The sequence below is a fragment of the Passer domesticus genome, chromosome 7 (genome assembly GCF_036417665.1).
Source record: "Passer domesticus isolate bPasDom1 chromosome 7, bPasDom1.hap1, whole genome shotgun sequence".
NCBI classification, from domain to species: domain Eukaryota; kingdom Metazoa; phylum Chordata; class Aves; order Passeriformes; family Passeridae; genus Passer; species Passer domesticus.
The window spans coordinates 41,196,392-41,217,538 of NC_087480.1; the positions used below are offsets into that span (position 1 = coordinate 41,196,392).

At 39.3% G+C, this 21,147-nt stretch overlaps 1 protein-coding gene across 2 annotated transcripts in view; it reads right to left on the reverse strand.

Annotated features, from left to right (window-relative positions):
* Window positions 1-1,373: 1,373 nt before the first annotated feature.
* The window catches only part of ZNF281 (zinc finger protein 281), a 320,112-nt gene continuing 300,338 nt past the window's right edge, over window positions 1,374-21,147 (reverse strand). For both annotated transcript variants that reach the window (XM_064427963.1, XM_064427962.1), the window contains one exon: window positions 1,374-2,811. The gene's annotated coding sequence lies outside the window, so the exon portion shown is untranslated. The remainder of the gene's footprint in view (window positions 2,812-21,147) is intronic.

Here is a 21,147-nt window from a genome sequence, read left to right on the forward strand (position 1 = left end):
TTATAAAACTTGTATTAATCTCTTGTATATCAAAAAAATGGATTGGGATTTAAGTGCAAAGCAAGTTAAATTGGGCTCATGGTGATTTGGGCTAAGGTAGAAGGTGCTTTCTTATTTTCACTTTCCATGAGAAGGGTCAGTGCTTTGTTAAATTAGGTGGCTAAAGGAGAATGAACGGAGTGATTTTGTCTTGAGTTTTACAGTAGATAATCTTCAGAGTTAGAGAGAAGCTATTCAGTTTAATATTTATTAAAATGCAGGAGTTGCATTTCACAGATGAATCTAAAAATAACTGTAAGATCTTGAAGTGTGTGTGATAGTTTCTTTGTAAATTATAATTAATACATAATAGATTCCAATTAAAAATATGCATACAGTTCAGGCAAAGATTTTTAAATTACTTTACATAGGCATATAAATACTGCTACAGTGGAGAAATTCAAAGAAAGGTGACTGAAGCATAGTTCTAAAGATGCAGTTTGGTTCTTTCTGTTTCAAACCTCTCCATTCTTAAACTAAAATTTAAACACAGGTCTCCTAAAGCTCTTATCTTCTACCACAAGAATATATTATCTCCCTTGAGATATAAAGCCACAGAGGACAGGAATTATTATACTGAAGGGTTTGTGAGTTGATATTTATTAGTCTTTCAAAGAAGTCACATCATTATTCAGGAGAGGGATACATAAATAAATTAATTTCATGGCCACAGACCTGACCTCATTTTGAATATTTAACTTAGACTAAAAAGAAGACTTCCCATTTGTCCTAGGGTGACTTTATGATGCTTGTATCCCCAGTGCTCTGTTCTGTTTATGCTGGATATTGAGTTGTGCACTGGTTTAAGAGTGGTTCAGAGAGTGAAGGGGGCAGGAGCAGTGCGTGGTTTGTCTGCAGAGGCTGCGCTCACTCCCCTGCATTCCCCCTCCCGGCCTGTGCTGTCTGCAGGCAGAGCTCTCCTTTGCTTTCTGTTAGTTTTTTTAGCCAGCTGAGGCAGAGAAGTTCCCCAGACTGTGGCTTTTCCTTTCTTTGGAACTGATCAGCCCTGCTCTGGACTGAAAACCAGAATAACACTGGAGCTCGCCTGTAGTCCCCATCAGGGACTGATAAGAGACTGGGCAAGCTGAGCCATACCCCTCAAACAGGACTTTCTCTGAATTTGCCATCTCTTCAGAACAATGAGAGGTTCCATTGTTTATTCCTCATTTTTCCATGTTTGTGAGTACTTTACTTGTTAAAGAAACAGTTTTTTCCACTTCTCTCAAAGTAGGTTTATGTTTCCTGAACCAGTAAGGGGAGGAGCTGGCTTAAATTTGCTTTCTAGAGGGGACCCCATCTGGAGGTTTCCTCCCAAATTTGCTCTAAACAAGGACACCAATACATAACGAGTTTATTAATTTTAGAAAACAAATGTAATATATTCCCTAAACCATTAAGAACTTATGAGCTCTTTTCCTCCAAGACACAAATCTCCTATAAAACAATGAACAAGTATTAGTTAGTACTTGGCAAGCTAGTACTTTACTAGTTTACTTTGCTAGTTAGTACTTATCCTTTGCAAAGCTGAATGAAAACATTGGTTTCTAATAGGTCTTAAAGGTATATAAATTGAATGGACTTTTTTTTCTATGTTTTGGATTGTTATTTACAACATATAATGCTAATATAACATTTTTCTTTTTCGTGGATAGATTATCTGTTTAAAAGAAAAATAAAACTCTGGCATACTCACCCAACTAATAGTAAAATTTACCAAATTTGCTAAATGTGTGCATTTCAGAGCTCAAACCATGAAAATTTTGAGTGCCCTGTATTCCTATAGCACAGTAGGAGGCCGGGGAGCCCATCATCTTGTGAGATGCAAGATTACATATTGGAATAATCTCCCACCCCCTCAATATTTACATCCCAATATTTCATCATCCTCCCAAGTCCACAGCCTTCTCCAGTATACATGGAGACAGATGGCTCATAAGATTACAAGCTATGGAGATTTTGCTACAGACAGGTCCCCTGGTATTCTAAGAAAATTAACAATTTATTTAAACAGCTCTGTCAGATGCAATCCTCTTTGCCTCATTTTGTCTCCTGCTGGCTCTGTCTCATGTAGGATTGCCTGCATGTAGATTCTCTGGTTACAGACTCATCATGTAGGAAAGAAAAGGAACTTAGTCATGAGCTATATGACCCGTGGGCACGCTGGACAAGCATGTGAGCATAACCAGAATAGAAGTCAAAAAATACCACACTTCTTATTGTTGTACCATCTTTATGAAAGAACTCTCTCTTTCATGGAACTGAAACAGATTCTTGCCTGTTGAGCAGCTCTAAATTAAGTCAGAGGATTATCTGTATCACAGCAGTCCCAAGCAACACAGATTTCAGATAAGGAGGTCACCAGCCTGCCAAACCACTGCTGCTGCTGCCCACAGCTCTGTCTGTGTGGCCAACAGAGCTGCTCACTGGCTGCTGGGCAGGGGGTACCCAGCAGCAGGCACACGGTCAGCAGTGATGGTTTTGCACAGAAAATCTCACACTTCACTGATTACTGCTGCACTGAGCAGTTTGTTGAGCTGGCCAGTGGAAACGGGTAGCCAAATCAAGGATCTGGCTCTTGTGGGAAGTGTAGCTCTGAACTGATGAGGGGCCACTTACAGGATGGAGTCATTAGCACATGTCTTGGTGTCACAGATGGGGAACGAGTTCTCCTTTTTCATTTCCTTGTCACAGTCAGAACGTGCAGGTCCATCCAGCCAGAAGGCAGTCCCTGAACTGCCGAGCCTGGTTCCCCACAGTTTCAGCAATTCTCATCTGCAACATATTTTGACATAGCTTTTCTAAGTGAACTATCATTGTACGTGCTACACAATTTGTCAACAGTGTATTTACCCTTCACTGGAAATACTGCACCTAGGACATTAGGACTGCATCTGCCTTTTTCACAAATTAATTATACAAGGGATGTATAACTATCCTGTAATCCTCCCACTCCAACACCCTGGGTTGAAATGTTCTTTGTTAAAACTATCATTTGCTTTGCACTTTCTATCATTGAGATTCTCACTGTTCTTAGTTCTTCTCCTTTCTCCTGAAGGTCTTCTCAGTAACTGCTTTTCATCCTAGGAGGTCTGAAGCCATTTCTTATCAGGTTCTTTTTTCTTCACTGGGGAAACAGGGTTCAAATATTTTTTTCAACATTGACAGGAATAAATTTAGGTGTCTGCTCAGGGCAATCTATGGCATCCATCTTCTCTCCTACTCTGGCTATGAAGACACACTGTCTTAGGAAAACAAATAAGTCTTTGCTCTCTAATTGGCATTTCAGAAGGCAAAAGTGGTTTTTCTGCAAGTGTAACTCATATATTTTCTCATGTGGTTTTCCACACACAGTTTGAAAAGCTCTTTCAAAGGAAACTTAACTTCCCTCAGCTCTCCTTTATTTCAACCCATAATATACTGAGATCTTTTCTGTTTCTTTCACCTATAGCAGAAAAATTCCACAACAAGTTTTTTTTAGGATGAAGTAAAATTGTTAGCAATTCTATTATTTTAAGATCCACAGGCATAAACTATTTTATATTATTACTATTTTGGTAGTTGTGAAGGTATACGGCTATAATAAGTATATATGATAAATAAGTAATAAATAATAAGTATATACTATATATAAGTAATTTATCATGGTAAATATTTCAGTTCTTGGCTGCTTTACACCATGTGCAGTCCTTTGTGCTTTTACAAAGGAACTTTTAACTGGAGATGTCCACAAACTCACAGTGGCCCGCCCACTTTTCTCACCAGTCTTTATGATATCAGGTCCAAGGCTACAGAGAGTCAGACACAGAGCCTCATTTTAGGCTCACAAAAAATAGAATCCAAACAGTATGAGTCAATGCATTATTTCAATAAAGTAAATAAAATAATATCTTAAAATAATAAAAAGAACGTAGATTTCATTCCAGTGCAGTAACATCCTAAAATGAACAGTATAAAAGCAAACTCAGCCCTGGAATAGCAGGTGTGGAGGAGGAGAGACAGTGTCAAGCCATTTCTTGAGCCTTTTCTGACAAAGACAAGAGGTTGTGGGAAATCTTTGGCTACAGTACCAATAGATCTTCCATCAAACATAAGCTCTCTGGACTTAATTTTCACTTAACAGGGATGTCTTCTTTCCACAGGAGAGTGCTAAAATGTGTAAGTCTTACATTCTCCTAAATACCTCTTTGAAATAAGCAGCATAGAAAAGTTTTCATGAAATCAAGGAATTTTTCCTATTTCATTTCTCTTCACTCCAAACCTAGAAAAATCATACTTCTCATGGCTCCTTATTGACTGTATAAAGACATTCTCAGTCTGACATACAAGATGTCCTGATTTCCCTTAGTCGCCCAGTGAGCCCTGGCTGTAATTTGGCAGCTCTCAGTGGTCTCTGCCATTAATTCAGCTGTTGACTGCAACAGCCACCTTCCCATGTGAAAACATTTTCAAATACAAAAAGATGTGGATGTAATTGCTTAAACACTGAAAAATCCATAAACCAAGACCGAAAAAAGTGAAAATACAGTTACAATCACAGAATATGCCCCATTTCTCCCCTATTTGTGCCCAAGGAGGAGCATACAGGTTAACTGAGCACAACAGCTGATCTCCTTGGAGTAAAATTTGTTGAAAATACAAGTGCTCATTTATAATTTTTCTAAAGACCATTGCATTGTAAGTGAGGAGAGTTCAACATCTATCAGTGTTCAGGTGGACATTTGTTTAGTGAAAGATCACTAGAATCACATCCAGAGATGATATGACATGAGTAGATCTCACTCATTTCCTGCAGAAGTACGTTCCAGTTGTAGGAAAATCTCCAGAATAAAACTGGTCTTTTTTTAATATTATAATAAGAAAACGTCCCAATGAAGAGAACAAAAGAACCCCCTTCCCCAAAAGTATTTTTTGTTCTCAAGACTATCCTTTCCTCAAAGCTATGTGGTGCTTTGGGCTCCAAAGCTTCAGGATAAGAATGACAGAGAGAAGGCTGAGTAATTCTTGCTCAGAAAAAGGCAAAAAGCATATGGGATAGATATGTCTGTTAATACAAGCTTGTCTGTCTCTTCTGCATAGTTTTCCCTCTCATATTGATAGTAGCAGCTAAATGTGAGTGATTAGCATTACAATCTCTGAAGCACCTGCATACAGCTGAAGATTTTCTAGCCTACCTACAGGATTAGCAGGCCTAGTGCTGAAGTTAATGGAATTGGGTATTAAAATCACAGAGGGAGTTTTGAAAATCACAAGAAGGGTGATCAGCACTTACCCGGGCTGCTTTTAAATTAGGCAAGAGTTTCTTAGAGGATAGTGAGCATATTACTCTCCTGAAAATCCTGCTTACCAGTCACATATTGGATCCCATTCAGTAGTAGCCTGCTTGGGACAGTTTATTTTTAATTCTTAGTACAACTGTCACTAATAAACTTTAATTTCTAGTGCTTGCATTTTTCTGAGGGGAAGAATCAAAGCACATCTTCTTTTATACACAGCCAGAATGTACAGATTTGAGTTGCTCGATTGCACTAATGTTTTTTCATGAATGTATAGCAAGTGGTTGGATAAGAATAAAATACAGGAAGTGTGGATATTTTGGTTCAAGTTTGTAGGTAGTGAAGAGAATTAGTGGGAGGCGTAATTCCGACATGGAGAGGTGGAATTCCACTGAGATTGTTAATGACTGCAAAGCTTGGAGAAATCTAATTAGTGTCCTGGAATAGAAGGTCAGATAAGGTCAAATATAAATAGTGTGTAAAAAAAAAAGATATCATGCACACTTAGAACTCAATGTGTCTGGGGCCAATCAGGTGGGATACTCAGAATCTGTTCACAGATATTTTGACTTTTCTGAAGTCTAAAATTCGTGGACTTAAATTTAAAATTATTAGTGTCCCAGAAATGCAAATCTAAGGCAGGGCTGTTTCCACCAAGTCTGGAACCCCCTTACACTATTCCTTAGATAGGTCTTCCACTTCAAAATGAATGTCATCTTCCCCACCATCTTTTGATCAAAGAATTTTGGCATCCTCCCTTACTGATAAATGAGGGGACAAACGTGTGTCAGTCAGGAATTTCACTTTTATGGAGAGGTTTAGGGGGATATTGAGAGAGGTTTCACATTAATACCTGCCATAAACCAAGGGTAAGGTTGAAGAAAAGACGTGTTCAGTTTCCCCCAATGCTCACACTGTCACCAACAGTGGCTGACCCACAACAATGGAAGCAGGATGAGCAGTGGGAATTCCACACTTCAAACTCCTCCCGCAGGATTTGGTAACTGAGTCTGTGCTGTGGGAACACATTGGCAGCAGCAGTCTTTGTGGATGCTACCACACCTTATGTGAACTGATGGAATGCATGGCTGCAATCTTGCATGTGTAAGAGCCTGTGGGCTGGCTGTCCTTTCCCTCTCCTGCCAATCTGGTTTCTGTGTAAGAAGTGGGTGGGGATCACTAAAGATGGCTTGGCACAAGAGGGCATAGGAACTTCCTCACTCCAGCAGCAAATGAAGTCAGTTACATGAACTTCTTTGTGGAAGCTGTTAGGTACATATCCATTGCTACGTTTAGTTCTTCCACTTGTGCTTCTCAACATTAGTCTTAAAAATAAGAAGTGTATTATTGAGAACAAGATGCTGGAAATTGCAGTAGTTTATGCCAGTATTAGTACACTAGTGATGTTGTATTGCAGAAAGTATGTAAAAAAACATTTAAAGAAGTGACAGACTTTGATATTAAGTAATTCATCTTCTTCCCTTGGAGCCATAGAGAATTGACACATTCATTTCAGACATTTTAATAAAAGCATTAGTGAAACTGGTTTCTCAGCAAACCAAGTTGCTGTAATCTCTACTTTTCTATTAAATATACTGTATTTCTTCACTTTACCATCTTTATACAGAGAAATATATTGTAGTATAATAATTACCACAGCAAATACCTTTGAACACTGCGGCGTTTAGGAGCTAGAACTAAGCAAACCCCAAGAATTTAACTACCTACCTATCTGTCAGTTACTTTGCCCCTGAGCAGTAGGGGTGCAGATCTGTGATGTTGTTTTAATAATGCTCCTAGAATCTCCTGTGAGCACCAGTTTTGCTTCTGGAGTCCCCCAGCTCTGTGACAGTCTTCACCTCACATCCCACAGGACTTTGATATATATTTGCATTTTATCCTCTGTAAGGAGACAAACCTGCAGGAGTTCTAACAAAAATGTTCAGAAGTGTGGAGCGGGATTGTGAGCACTGATAAATTCATGGTCCAAAGGGCACTGTCCCCAAACCTGGGGGGACCCATGACCATGCTGCTCAAGAGATTGTTACCCATTTGAGCAAGAAGTATTATGACAGTGAGCAGAGCAAGAGAATAAGAGGATGGAGAGCATATTCCAGTGTAATTATAATAATTTATAACTCAGGGTTGTTCTCCTGTTAAAATCTCAAAAGCAGAATTTTTTTACTTTCTTATAAATTATTCACAGTCATTTGCTTTGCTTCGTGACAAGTAACTTCTTTTCTTCAGACAGGATTTTCAACCTGAAAGAATGAAAGTGTTGACCCAGTTATGCCTAACAAACAAAATGTGAAAAGAACTAAAATTAGAAATGGATAAAATAATCTTAGTAGGAGCAAGAAATAAAGTGCTTTTTCCCTTCCTGTTCCATCTGAATTTAAAATTGGTAAAATTATTTTACTAAAAAAAAAAAAAAATCGAAAATAGACTTCCTAATGAAACTGCTCAGAGAAGGATGAGGTAACATTTATGGAAATGCCGTATATTATTTAAAAAAATGTTTCAAAAATGGCCTAAGCCAGAATTTAGTCCCTTTCCAGTTCTGCACAAAGTTCCTGATGTCTTGCCAGACTCCCATGGCCCATTTGCAGCCTCTCTCCTGCAGACTGAGACCCTTGTCCTACACAGCATGAATTTCTGAGATAGAATTGAGGGCAATGTACAGAAATTGAAAAAGTATATGCCATGTGATATTTAAGGGGTTACAACTGCTTTTGTGGCATCAGTCTCCAGACCGGGGTAGTAGATCTAGGACTGGATCCACTGACTCCCAGATTCAGGAAAATCCTGAAAAGGAAAAATTAAAAAGGCTTAATGGAAAACCTGTGCCCCTTTTAACCTTGCGCTACATTCAGTGCTAATGCATGGGATGTTATTAATGTATTGATTGCATATTCCATTAAAAGAGTCTGAAATAGTTAACATAGGTCAAAAAATTACCTCCCATTTAAGACATAGAAACCAAGACATTATAAATTATGAGACTTTCTTAAAATTCCTAAAGCCATAGTTAAAACATTTAATGGGTAACAGTATTTTTTAAAAAAACCTTACACTGAAAAGTCCCACTAGGATCAAGGATTTAGTCTTTATTATCTGAAGTGCTTCAGAAACCGGTAGTAAACAACACTTCATTAAACAGATTAAATAAGAAAATGTTTGTTTACATTATTCTATAAAGGAAAGAACCTCACAAGTTTTGTAATGTGAACTATGTTTGCTCTTCGAAGGAGTTAACAGAAACAGAGTGCCAAGCAGCTTCTTGTCTACTCACTGGCGACAGTTATGATCATGTTCAAGATAAGAGAGGGGTTGTATATATTTAAATGACTTGCAGTCCTTGCTTGTACATTTTAAATTGGCCAAATGCATCTACTTTTCATTTTTCCTCAACCACTCTTCACAGTATTTGAAATCTGTAGTAGTTCATAACTCAGCTCCCAACATGTCTGGACTACTATGGAAAGGCAACATAAGATGGGAATTTATTCTTCTGTCTGTGAGATATAAAAATGGAGCAGATCTCCTTGTGCATATACATTTCCTTCTTGGCTAAGTATTTTTCTGATTTTGTCCTATTTATAGTAGTTTTCAGGGTTTCAGTAATGTCCAGTTAAAATATCCAAGCAATCTTTTTTGAATTGGGAGCTGTGGACTATTAGAGGTCTTCCTGCTTGCAGTACTTTGTGTGTACCTTATTTACTTTGGATATCAGGCCTAAACTTGGCTGCATTTATGAATGCTTTCTTAGGTGTTTAGAAAAGTAGTTGTTGGACAGCAGGGAACCATTTCACTTGCAGCTGTTTATTTAGTATTTATCATTTTAACAGTTCAGGAAGAAGAACATTTTCCAACCTCATTTTTTACAAGAATTTCCACTCACTACAAGCTATCAATACCTTCACCAAGTCAGCAGTATAAAGCTGGCCACATTCTCCTTACCTTATAATTTATAATGATGTTTTGGTAGCTGGTAGTCCCAGCATGTTCAGGGGAGTCAGTGAAGAGACTCATGTACACAATTAGTAATGTACATAGTGGCTCTGAAAGCAATTACAATATCAGGATTCTCAACTATATTTTGAAAACATAATTTCTATGTAAAGAACCTCAAACTTTAAAAGAAAGAAAGCAAGCCAGCTGCATGGCAGGCAGTGATAAGCACAACTGAAAATCAGGCAGTGCCAATATAGAATTGTAAGCCTTTTATCTGCATTTTAAACCTTAGGAAATTTCCTCAAAAAGAGGAAGGCATAAATATCTTCTTCATTTAAATCGCTGCTACTTGATATCCTGATGAAGAAGGTTTCGGTTTGGACTTTTGTTTAGCTTGGGTTTTAATTTCTTTTATTTCTTCCAGTCCTTGACTGCTGTGTTCACACTGGCTCAGATGTTGTGCTTTTCCTGTGAGAAACCTGCACAGGTTCCCTGAATGTAGAAGATTACTACTGCTTAGGGAACAACATCACAGATGCAGTGAAGATAAGTGAATTTGTGATTGAATGATCTCCCTTCTTCCATATTCTTCTCCTTTCAGCAAGTGAAAGAGAAGCTTTCTGGATAAAATTAAAGTGGAAGGAGGAAGAGCTGAAATAATTTTCAAAACACTGATCCAAGCTAGGGCTGAATCATCGATGTCACCAAACAACATGTAAATTCCCGAATTATTACATCCTTGCCAAAGAATGTGATTTTTTCACCTTCTTCAGTTTCCTTACTGAGATTTACAGTGAATACTTGTATAATTCATGCCCTGTTGATGAGGGAAATGGTTGCCATTGATTGCAGTCATCAGGGATTGGAACTTTTGATCCCTTTTAAAGAAAAACTAATTACTGCTGTGCCATAATGCAGTATCTGAACAGATGAGATGGGTGAAAAAGGCAGTTACCATGATAGACAGGACTCAGTCAGAGGTGGCTATCAGGGTGTCAGAATCTGGTCAGTGGAGTAGCCACCAAAGTTTTGGAAACTCAGCACTAGTTCATATTTGGGAGACTTCTGCATTTACTCCTGCATTTTACTTGTAAAACCCACATGTGTCCTTTCAGGGGTCCGTGACTCCAGCATATCAAAGATTGTTGACAGACCTAACACTAGGCATGAACTTAAACAACTTGCTGATTCAAGGTTATGATCAAAGTTTTCTTCCTGAAAAAAAAAATTGCTTCTTCTGTAGCATGTAGTCAGAGATGCATTTAATCTCACCTTGACTGATGTGTGCCATCTCTGGCATGTAAAGGAAACGCTTACATAGTCATAGCTACCTTTATTTTAGAGACATGACTGTGGCACTTGCTCCACTAATTCCCCAGGATATTTATTTATAAAAAAACTACTTCCAGAGCCTTTTAGTGCATTGACCTTGTTTCAGGATTTAGCTGGGAGGAGGGAGAGCTGAGTTTTTTTCCTAAGCACTGCAGGGGATTTCTGTCAGGTTGCTTTAACACTTCCCTTCAGCTTCTTGCCAGGCTTTCAGGCTAAAGAATTTTAAGATGTAGCTAGCCATCATCACATAGGTTTTTGCATTGTCTCTGTTGTTTTATTAATCTAAAATTCGATTGTTTTTCAAGCAAAGACAAAACAACAGTATGCATCTATAAAGCTATCAGATCAGAATAATAAATGCATGGAAAAAAGATAATTTCTAATGTATCAGATCTGTATGGTAAGTGACCACTGCATGGACTGGCTTCATGCATTATATCAATTACCTGTCCAAAGATTTGGAAAGGAATTTTACCTCCATAGAATAGGAAAAGGAAGAAATTGAAATGTATTGAATACTGTTGTATTGAGAAATGTGTTGAACACTGTTGAGTTTTCTTTGAAAAACTAGAGTGCTCTTAAGTAGCAAGACACCAATTTTAGGAATCATGAAAATATTTTTATGCTTTACAGCTGTGATAGTCTTAGCCATCCTTACCATACCCAACCAAGACCCAAGTGGGTTAGCACTGCTGTTAGCCACACCTTTTTGTTTCTTCCTGTTTTCATGTACAAACTGACAGATATATGGGAAATGCATACAGGTAATTCCTGGCCCTCCTTCTCTGACTGTAGAGAATGCACCTACTGTAAAGTAGCATAAGATGCATAGGGGGTTTTGTAGTGGGGATTACCAAATTTAAACCTCTTTCCTTCCCCCAAAACAACTGGTTACATCCAGGCCCTAAGGAAGTCCATTACATATTCCCAGATAACCATGCTACAGCAGTGATTCTGGATTAATATTAAAGAAAGCCTACTGATACGGCAACATCATCCCTCATCTGGCAGTGTAAAAGGTATAACTGTGCTTTCTGTGTGGTTACTGCCTGATCCTTGAACTCCATCTCTCCCCTCCCTGTCACTGCTCCTCATTTTCACACAGGGCTGCCACATCCAGAAAGTGGATATACAGCCCTGGTCACAGATGGGGCTTAGGCAAAGTGTTCAGCTTCATGGCATTTCTGTGCTAATCCCTGAAGGCCTTTGGATATACCCTTGCAGCAATGCACTTACACAGACTAGTGCACTGCTAACCCTGCTTGGCCAGACAGAAGCTTAGATGTCCAGGGTTAAATACCAGGAAGATTTCAGTGGTAGCTAACTAGGTGTAGGCAGGTGAAAATGTACAGCATTGCAAAATCTAATTCCACTGCCTCTTGCTTTTATTAGTGCCTCAAAGAAGGGCTGGGCTGTTCTAACTGCAGTGTTCATGCATCAGTGTAAAGTCTAACTAAAATAAGAGGCGTTGGAGAAATCCTCCATTACTTATACTTTTCAGGAAAAAAAAAAGCAATTGCATCATTCTTAGCAGAGAATGGAAAGAAAGCAATAAATAACACAGCTGTTCAGTGGTAACTAGAAAAGAACAGTCAGACTCAAAGCTTGCAGTGTCTATTCACAGTGAAGAGCTAAGGAGATAAAAGATTATCATGACCCTGCTATGTGCATATTCTAAGGACAATATTGCTGGTAAAGTTCTAGAGTTTTCTCTTAAAATGGATGATTGCTAACCATGTTAACTAGATTCAATTTTATCATTCTATGTCTATATGCAGTGTGGTGCTATGTGCAATTTCAGGCACTCATTCCATCTCAAAGTGGATGTTATCTGGATTGCTGTCATATCCCAAACTGCACTTTCATTAAAAGAATTACTGTTCCCATCATTAGCTCAGGAAGAACTGCACCAGGAAATAAGCTACCTCTAAATGAAGAGATTAATTCTGTTGTTCACAAAGCTGGTAAAAAATTAGTCAAACGTGCAGCAGATAGGCTGTTTGGAAATGGAAGTTAGTGCCCTTGATTCCAAAATGCTGCCTGGCAGTTCTGATGGTGCACTCGCATCCTGTTTGCTCTAAGATCTTATGAAGGTCATTCAACATCTCTATACCTCAGTTTCTTCATCAGTAAGATTATGACAATTGTTTTCTACTGAAGTTTCCAAGTGATAGACTTAGTTGTCACACACTGCAAAACACTTAAAGATCTCAAATTGAAACATAGTTCAGAAGTACAAAGTATTATTGCTGTTAGAAGTCCATTACAGCTCTGGTTTCTTGTCCTAACTGGTACTTTGGTACGTGCAGCTAGACAGCTTCTAATGTTATCTCGATTCACAAAGCACTTTTTGTGTGAGGTTTGACTCACAGTAAAATGCCAGTTAGAATTTTTTCCTCAGGAACTCACTGGAGCTTGGCTTACAAAATCTGAAAATTAAATCAACCAAAATAGGTCAAACACAAAACTATATGTCCTTATGTGTCCTCTTGTCCTCTTTTAGCAGTACAGAAGATAGTTGTTGTTTTCTTTTCTGTAAAATTTGGGCTTGTGTTTCTCAGTTGGCTACGGTAACTGTATCACAGTTACATTTTGAATACCTGCTCATGCAAGTTTTCATTCCCTATTAAATATAGTTTAAAATGATAGGCTCATCTGTTAGTCGTCCAGAAATAACGTGCTGGGTATACAAGCAGCTGATGCTGCTGAACGCGACACAGAGTGGATCGCTGTGTTGCTGCTTGTTGGTAGCCATCACTACGGAGATGTTTTCAAACCTTAAAAAAGGAACAAAGCATCTTAAATATAATCAAATGTTAATATAATCTGCAGTTTTGCATTTACTTTCCCCCTGTAGCTAATTCTTTAGGAATTTATTCCTCTTCACATAATCCTTTAAGTTGATATGTTTATTCTCTACCTAGTTTACAGTTTCTATTCATTCCTATGTCAAGTATGTGAAGGTGCTGCTTAAATTAGTACTTCAGTATTATACATTTCTGAATTGGTTGTTCAGTGCAGTTAAAATGCAGTGAATACATTTAAAGTGAGAAAGGAGGTAAACAGGGAAACCATCTATACCAGAGTCTAGCTTTCTTGTTATAACATATTATAATTTATTTAAACTCAATCAATACTTAATCTGGAGTTTAAATTCTGCTAAATATCTGTGGCATGGCTAAAAGCAGCTGGTGCCAGGGAATAAAATTTTCTTCAGGCTGTGATTCTGATGAATTTATAATGCGCTCTAAGGGTGATGCATTGACCTAAATTCACAAAAGCACTGCTATTCCTATTTATTATTATGAAAGGTATCCTACCCGCAGTTTTGTTCTTTCAAATGTTGTGTGGTTACATGGAAAAGATGACAGGTTGCAGTGAGGATGACTGGAGAGGAAGGAGCTGCATGCACATCCCTGGCACGTACTGGCTGCCTAGGCTAGCAGCCCTGGGGTTTGGAGGGCACTGGAGGCAGGAGGGCAAATCCCTGGCAAGGGGTGGGGAGGCACAGGACAGCTAGAGCCTCCTTCCACCCTTGCTTCACCAGAGGAAGCACCCAGCATTCTCTTCAATGTCTGTGCAGCCTGTAACCACAGACAGGGTGGTGCCTCACTGTAATTCCATGATTTGATGCAGGAATAATTTAAGCACTGTAAAAACCCAGCAAATGTTTGAAGCCAGCAGTGAGGGCTGACTTCCTGAGAGGTGTGTGTTTGTGGTGATCCCTTGGATTTGTTTTGTTGGCAACAAGAATGATGTTGTTAAGGCAGGAAGAGGACAGTTTTGTTGAAAATTGCTTCTCCTATTTTATTTTGTTTTGTTTTTCTCCTGTAGCCTTAACAAGGCATGTAGAGTTAGGTTTAGGGTTTGATTTTCTGTTCATGGTTGTTTAGAATCTCTCAGGTCCAACCATCACAGGACAGCACCTATGAGCGACTCACATTGAAGTGGCTGGGAATTGCACACACTGATCTCTTGTAATGGCCACTTAATTTCTTCCATTGCATTTGGCAAGCTTTTCCTCTGCATCATCCAAGGGCTTTTCATAGCAAGCAGTGCCTTCCCAGTGACCGGCATCCTTATCCAAGCATTCTTTGTTACCTTTAGGGTTTGCAATCATTTTTGTCTATTTCTGTGAAATGCCATGTGTTTTAGCAGATTCATAAACAAAGAAAACTTGTAGGTTTTTTAAAAGCAGAGTGAATAAGGGAAATATATAATAAATGAAGCTGACAACCTTCCCCACTTCCTTCATTATTGTGATATGGATGCCTCTTGTGTAAAAACCATGAGAGCACAATTATATTTCTTTATAGATACTTGACCACTTCTCAGTTTTGCTTTTCTAGGCAGAATGTCCAAAGAGGACTCTCAGGTCTGCATTGTTTGTCTTCCGTGCTCTCCTGCCTTCCTTTGGGGCACAATATCAGACACTGTCCTCGGTATGTCTGTTCTCATTGTATTCTGTGCCCACCTCTTCCCATATTGCTGCTGTAGTCAAATGGCTGTTGTGATTTATGCCAGAATAACTGTGGGATAGAATAAATCCAGACTTTAAAGGCATTAGCCTGGTTTTACTGCAGCACCACCGACAGCTGTACCTAGCACTGCGACCTTATCCCACCCCCGTGAGGCAGCATCCCAAGCCATGCAGTGCTGTGTGCTTGCTGAGCTCTGCTCCTCGGGGCCAGCCCAGAGGATGGCAACAGCATGCAAACACAGCCTCTCAGCTGGAGCAACTGTTTGTTTCAGCTCTAGCCTTTACTTAAAATGTGAAGCTATTAAACAGAAATACAAAGACTTGGAGCTCAGACTCATACCTAACTAGCTGGGAGAGCTGGGTTTGTAGATCCAACTGTGCTTTGCAGTCTGGCAGCAAGAAAGTCTGGATTTCCACTTCAGTTTGTTTTCTTCTAATGGTCAAACAGAATACTCCAAGATCCAGATGCAAGGGTGCAGAAATACTTACCTGCTGTAAAGATTATTTATAGAGGTCTCAGACCTCTCTCCCCAACATAACAGTCTGATCCACGTCACAGCTTTGAACTCTGTCAAGCACAACTCCAGACTACAGGGGATCATTGGCAAAGTAATATCCAAAAACCGTGTTCTGCCTGGCAGAGTAAGAGATTGGGAACATCTGCAATTAAATATCTGGAAGAAATAATTTATATAGAGAAAACAACTGGAACTTCAAACAAAGGACTGAAGTTGTATCCTATTCCTTATCATGGTGGTTTGACCAGCTGAATCTTCCTAATTTATCTTTAATGATTGCTTATGTAATTTTTTCTATAATTTTATTACAATTTATGATCTATCTTGCTTTCTCACAGGATAAAAATTATAACCTTCACATTTATGCTTTAGTTAATGTTCTTGGTATTTCTATTGCAGCCAGGGGAAAAGTGGACTGAAGCTCGTTCATGTACATGCCTAGAGAAAAGCATATTCCTTACCCCACAGAATGCCAGCCGATGGTTGTAAGATATGAATAAGATAAAAGTGAAATATAGGTTGGGCGAGACAAACTGCCAAAAAACAAGTGTGTTTATTATAGTTTTTAGCTAATCAAGAGTAGCAGTAGTACTTTGCTTATTTGCCTAATCATGATTAGGTGCCAGTTTTCTGTTCTGGTAACAGAAGAGGTAAATTTCAAGTCTATGAATTGAAGGAGGCTGAGGGGAGTAACAGTGTTTTCATAAAGTTTTACCAGGCAGGCCTACAGACCAATTTCTGTCTGTAGTTCACCAAACTGTACAGTAATGTTTTTTTCTTCCCACAGTGCCATGAAAAAGCTTCTGGCTTCAGTTCATGTGTGAAACCTTTTGCACAACAAAAGTGGTTTCTTGTGGCCAGTAAGACTAAATGTTCTAAGCATTCCAGGAAGTGTATAAATGGATTGGTACCCTTCCTAGGTTTATGGAGCCTTATTTCTTTATTTTTTCTCTCATTCTTTTTTTCTCATTTATGCTCTCTTCATCTATGCGAAGTCCAAGCAGAGTACAGTTTGAAAATCCTGACTATCATTTTCCCCTTTTCTTGGGCTTTCCTTAGTTATATTTTATGAAAAGAAGTTGTTTCAGTAAATGCAACCTAGTAAATTATCTTAAATTACTTCTTACAGTCCAGGCTAGTATTATAACATGAAAATTGTTACTTAGAGTCTCCCACGCCCCCAGCTGCTGCAGACCCATGTCTCCAGGCTGGGGAGAAGCTGAGCACAGCTCTTCCCCAGCAGAGTCTGCAGGCCAATCCACAATGCAGAAAGCAGAGTTTACAAAAAGAAGATTTCTCATCCTTCCTTCACAATCCTGCCAGATTCTGTTGTAGTGATGGTCAAAACCAACTAAAATGGTGATTTTATACTGATGGGTAGGCATATGTCTATGCAGAAACCAGATGAGAAACAGTTCAGGCCAAAACCATTAAATCTCAGCTCATCTCAGGATGCTAGAAAACAGCCATCCCATTTCTTTGATCTATGATACTTGACTCTCAATGTGTGTTAATAAGACATATATGTTGGGCATTGGCATTTTCTCCTGTTGAACAAGGGTAAACATTGCATTTGTCTCTGTAAAAATATACTTCAATAGCTGGGAGAAAAGTGGAGATTTGTTATTTTTGCAGTTGTAGAAGACATTTAGCAGCTGTGTTTATGCTGGCAGACAATTTGGATATTAGGTGGCAGGACAGAGAACTGCAGATGTACAATATTGTGCAGACATTGTGCACTTACAGTCCATTTCCAGGGAAACATGTTATTTTATATTTCCCTTGGTTTCATTAATCACATTTCATGATGTATCTCACTATTTCAACCCATTCCCCTAGATTAATTCTTTTTTGGCCTGTTTGTAGTAGTTATTGATCTCTCTTTCAAGAAATTCCATCTCAACTACAGATAATTAAGTTCTTTTTTGCTCCAAGACAGAAAATTAAGATGGCCCTATACTGATTACTGAGACCACCTGTACCAACTGGCATGTCTACCACATCAGAAAGATATTTTCTGACCTTTTGGTCAGAAAAGGATTCATACTCTTCCTTGGTATTTAGAAATTAAACTCATTTCCTGAAAGTAAAAATATGTTTCTCCTCTTGACCTACAAAGGCAAACAGCTGCACTTTTCTCTGTTCCTGAGTTCTCTAATCCCTTAACAGGCTTTGTTTTGGTTTCACAGGTGAATCCCTTAAACTGTAGCAATGATGGCCCATCTGTGGGAGAAATATGCTGATATAAACAGTGAGGAACCCCTGTTAGAGGGTTGAGAGCCTGAGGAACCTCAGTGTATGGGATGTATCCCCAGGACTTTTTTGGTGTTTGCTCTTCATTTAAATAATGGCATTAAGGGTTCCTGAATAAATTTGGCTTGGAAGTGCTGCTCTGTGTACCCTTTGAGCCACCCCAGCCTGGAAGGGTCACTTGGAGTCCTTGTGCTTCTCCTGTAGCTCCCTTGCCCATGGGCAACAGTCCTGCTGCTCTGTGTGGGGACAGACCACGTATGTTTCCTATATGGTTGTCTGGGTGTGGTGGAGAGAAGTTAAAAAGGGAAAGAGCTTGTGCCAAACTTTTGATCTTCTTTGTCTGAGGAACTGGCTGTGCAGGAGCTCTGGTCTGGGAGGTGGGAAGAAAAGACCTGCCGGCACACTTTGTCCTGGCTGAGTCTGAGTGTCATGCTAGGTAAGGTTTTTTGTCTTAGGGAACAGAGAAAAGGAGTTCTACTGACCTCTAAATAGAAGCAAACCCCAAGAATTCACGACACAGAGAATTAATGAGTTATCCAAGATGGCATGATCAGCAGATTGCTTAAAAAACCACAAGCCCACCCAGTGCCTCTTCTCATGACTGGTTCAGAATGCTAAATATAACCTGGCAGTATTTTTCTTAGGGATAAATGAAAAGCAGACAAAAACTAGGTCTGTTTATGCTATATGACTTAGCCACACCTAAGGAAATGCAACTTGTTTTCACCCTTTTTGTTTAGAGGACATCTGTGAGGAGGCTCTGTCCACCACAATGAAAGCAGCAAAGTGTTGTATAAGCACTGTCCTCATGTTGCTGTGAGTTGTATGGAAAGGGATGGCCCCAGGCACCAGAGCAGAAGACAGGGTAGATTTTAAGCAGTGCTCAGCAATTTTCAGAATACTGAAATCTCAAAAAGAGCTTTACTTCCAGGAAGGAAGTAGAGGAGTTTGGATTTGGGAGGAGAGGACTCTGATGATCACATTTTTAATTCTAGAAACCAGTAACATATTTTATATATTCTCGAAGAGTAAGGCGTTTGCAAAAGTACATTGGAAGCTGGAGACAGAACTGGAAAATTAATACAGCTCTGGGAAAACTGATACAAGTGCCTTAGTCTAAAAGTCATTTATACAAAGAAAAGAAAATGTCACTATCATTCATGCTCTTGTGGACCCTGTGATTTTGCTTTCTCTAAAATGCTTGCTCTTTCCTGTGATCTTTTTCCCTGTGATCTTTTCACTGTCCCACTCTCTCTCTTTCTACAACATTCAGGTGCATTTTTTCTTATGTGATGATGCTTATACAACTGATCCTCAACACAACCAACTAGAAGCTGTCTCTGAGCAAACAACCCAGGCAGAAGACTGGAACTATGACCATTTGTCAACCTACTCCCCACATATACAGTATGAGGTTAGTTGTATAAAGTATAATTTACTGGTATTAAATAACCTCTAAAGGTCTAGTCCAAGTCTGTGTAAAAAAATTAATGAAATATCCATAAAAAGATCTATCAATATATACTGCAATTCCCACTCCTTCCAAATATGTTAATACCAATTTTTTTTTCACTTAATTCCTGTTTTCTTTCTATTTCTTCATCTGGAAAGCACCTACTTTTCTACTACAAATAACTCAAGAATTGGTAGAAACTCAGGTTTCTACTGATTCCACTCCTCTAGTATGAACAGGCTTCTCTGGTTTTTTGCTCTACTTTTACATTGAAGCCCTCTACCAAGTGGTCACTGTTGCTGAGCCATCACTGTCACACATCATTGACACACTACCAAGGAGGCTCAGGGAAAGGAAAGAGGTGTGGCTTGCCCTGCCCTGATTTGCTTAATGTTCCTTATAATAGCTCTTCTCTAACACACCTTTTTGCTCTCTTCACGTGCATACCCCTGTCCTCCAAGGCTTTGCAGTGCTCTCCCTTCAACATGACCCGTGTCCCTTGCTGGTGCCGCCAGTCCCTGCTGCAGACCCCTGGTTTGCCCTCCCTCACAGAGCCAGAGCTGCTCCTGATAACAGCCTGTGAAAAGAGAAGCACCAGGCTGAACATGTGTGGTACTGGTGCCATGTGAAGTCACTTTCTCAGCTACCAGTAGTGCAGGTCTCATCCATTTCAGAGCTGCACTTCTCCTGCAGATAGCTCAGCCACCAATGACTCACAGAAGAAGAGTAAATTAAATCTCTTACAAAAGTTTTAACATGGGCCTAACTGACCGATCACTGAACGCCACACATGGAATCATTTAAATTTTAGCATTTCTAGGCGTGTTTTATTTTTCCTTTTAAAATAAGCCTAGGAAGTGGCTGGGTTAATGTATACAACCTTAGCCTAAAGGATAAACAGCCAAGCCAATAAATATAGTGTGCAGGCTCCTGCCTATTCCTGTCTATACAGGCAACCATCTATAGCACCTGTATCCTCTCTTTTAGAAGTTTTATGACCAACACATTAAAGTGCAGAGAAACAGAAATGCTGGTTGAGTACAATGTATTCAAGTTAATTTTCCCATAGGAACTGAAGTATTTAGTTGCTGATTGTCTGTACAATCACGTTTTTCTTTTTAAATGCAGCATTGAAATACTGCATTTTTCTAACCGTTTAAATTTTAATTATCATAAAGCTTAGTCTGAATACAAGGGATTTTCTGCGCTTCAAGTACTGAGGAGGAGGGAAGGTGCAAGGAAAGCTGTTTCAGTATCCCTGACCAGATCAGCTACTCACATTCTCTGGTTGCCAAAGGTTTCCAAGAGGATCCTGTAGCAGTGGTGCCAAGAGGAGTTAAGGCTCATGCAATAGGCTGGTACCCTTTACACCACAGTGACTATGGACCTAGCCACCGACAGGGATCTTCTGCACAGAGCAAGGAGTCAGAGCAAGTGTCCAGTCTGGCCCCACAGCTGTTGATTTCTCTTTGCTGTCATTTAGTCAATAAAAAAGAACCTAAAATTCCAGCTGTTAGCAACGTCAGGGTCTATGTAAGCAGCAGAAAAATTAGAAATTAGAAATTTGCATTTCCATCCCTGTTTCAAGCAAATACACACTATCAAGAGAGGGCAAGGAAAATCAAGGATATAGCTCTGGTTTATTTTACTTGAAGTGATCAGACCTGGAATGGTGAGAAGGAAATCCAAACCCCATTCCTACCCCCACACCCTCCAAGACACAAATATTTTCTTTTTGCATGATTCTCTTAGAACAACATAGCTCCCAGTGGACTCTGTGCTATGGCTTGGTATGCCTAAAAGGCACACAAGGAAAAATGTGGATTTTGCACTTAAAAATCAAAG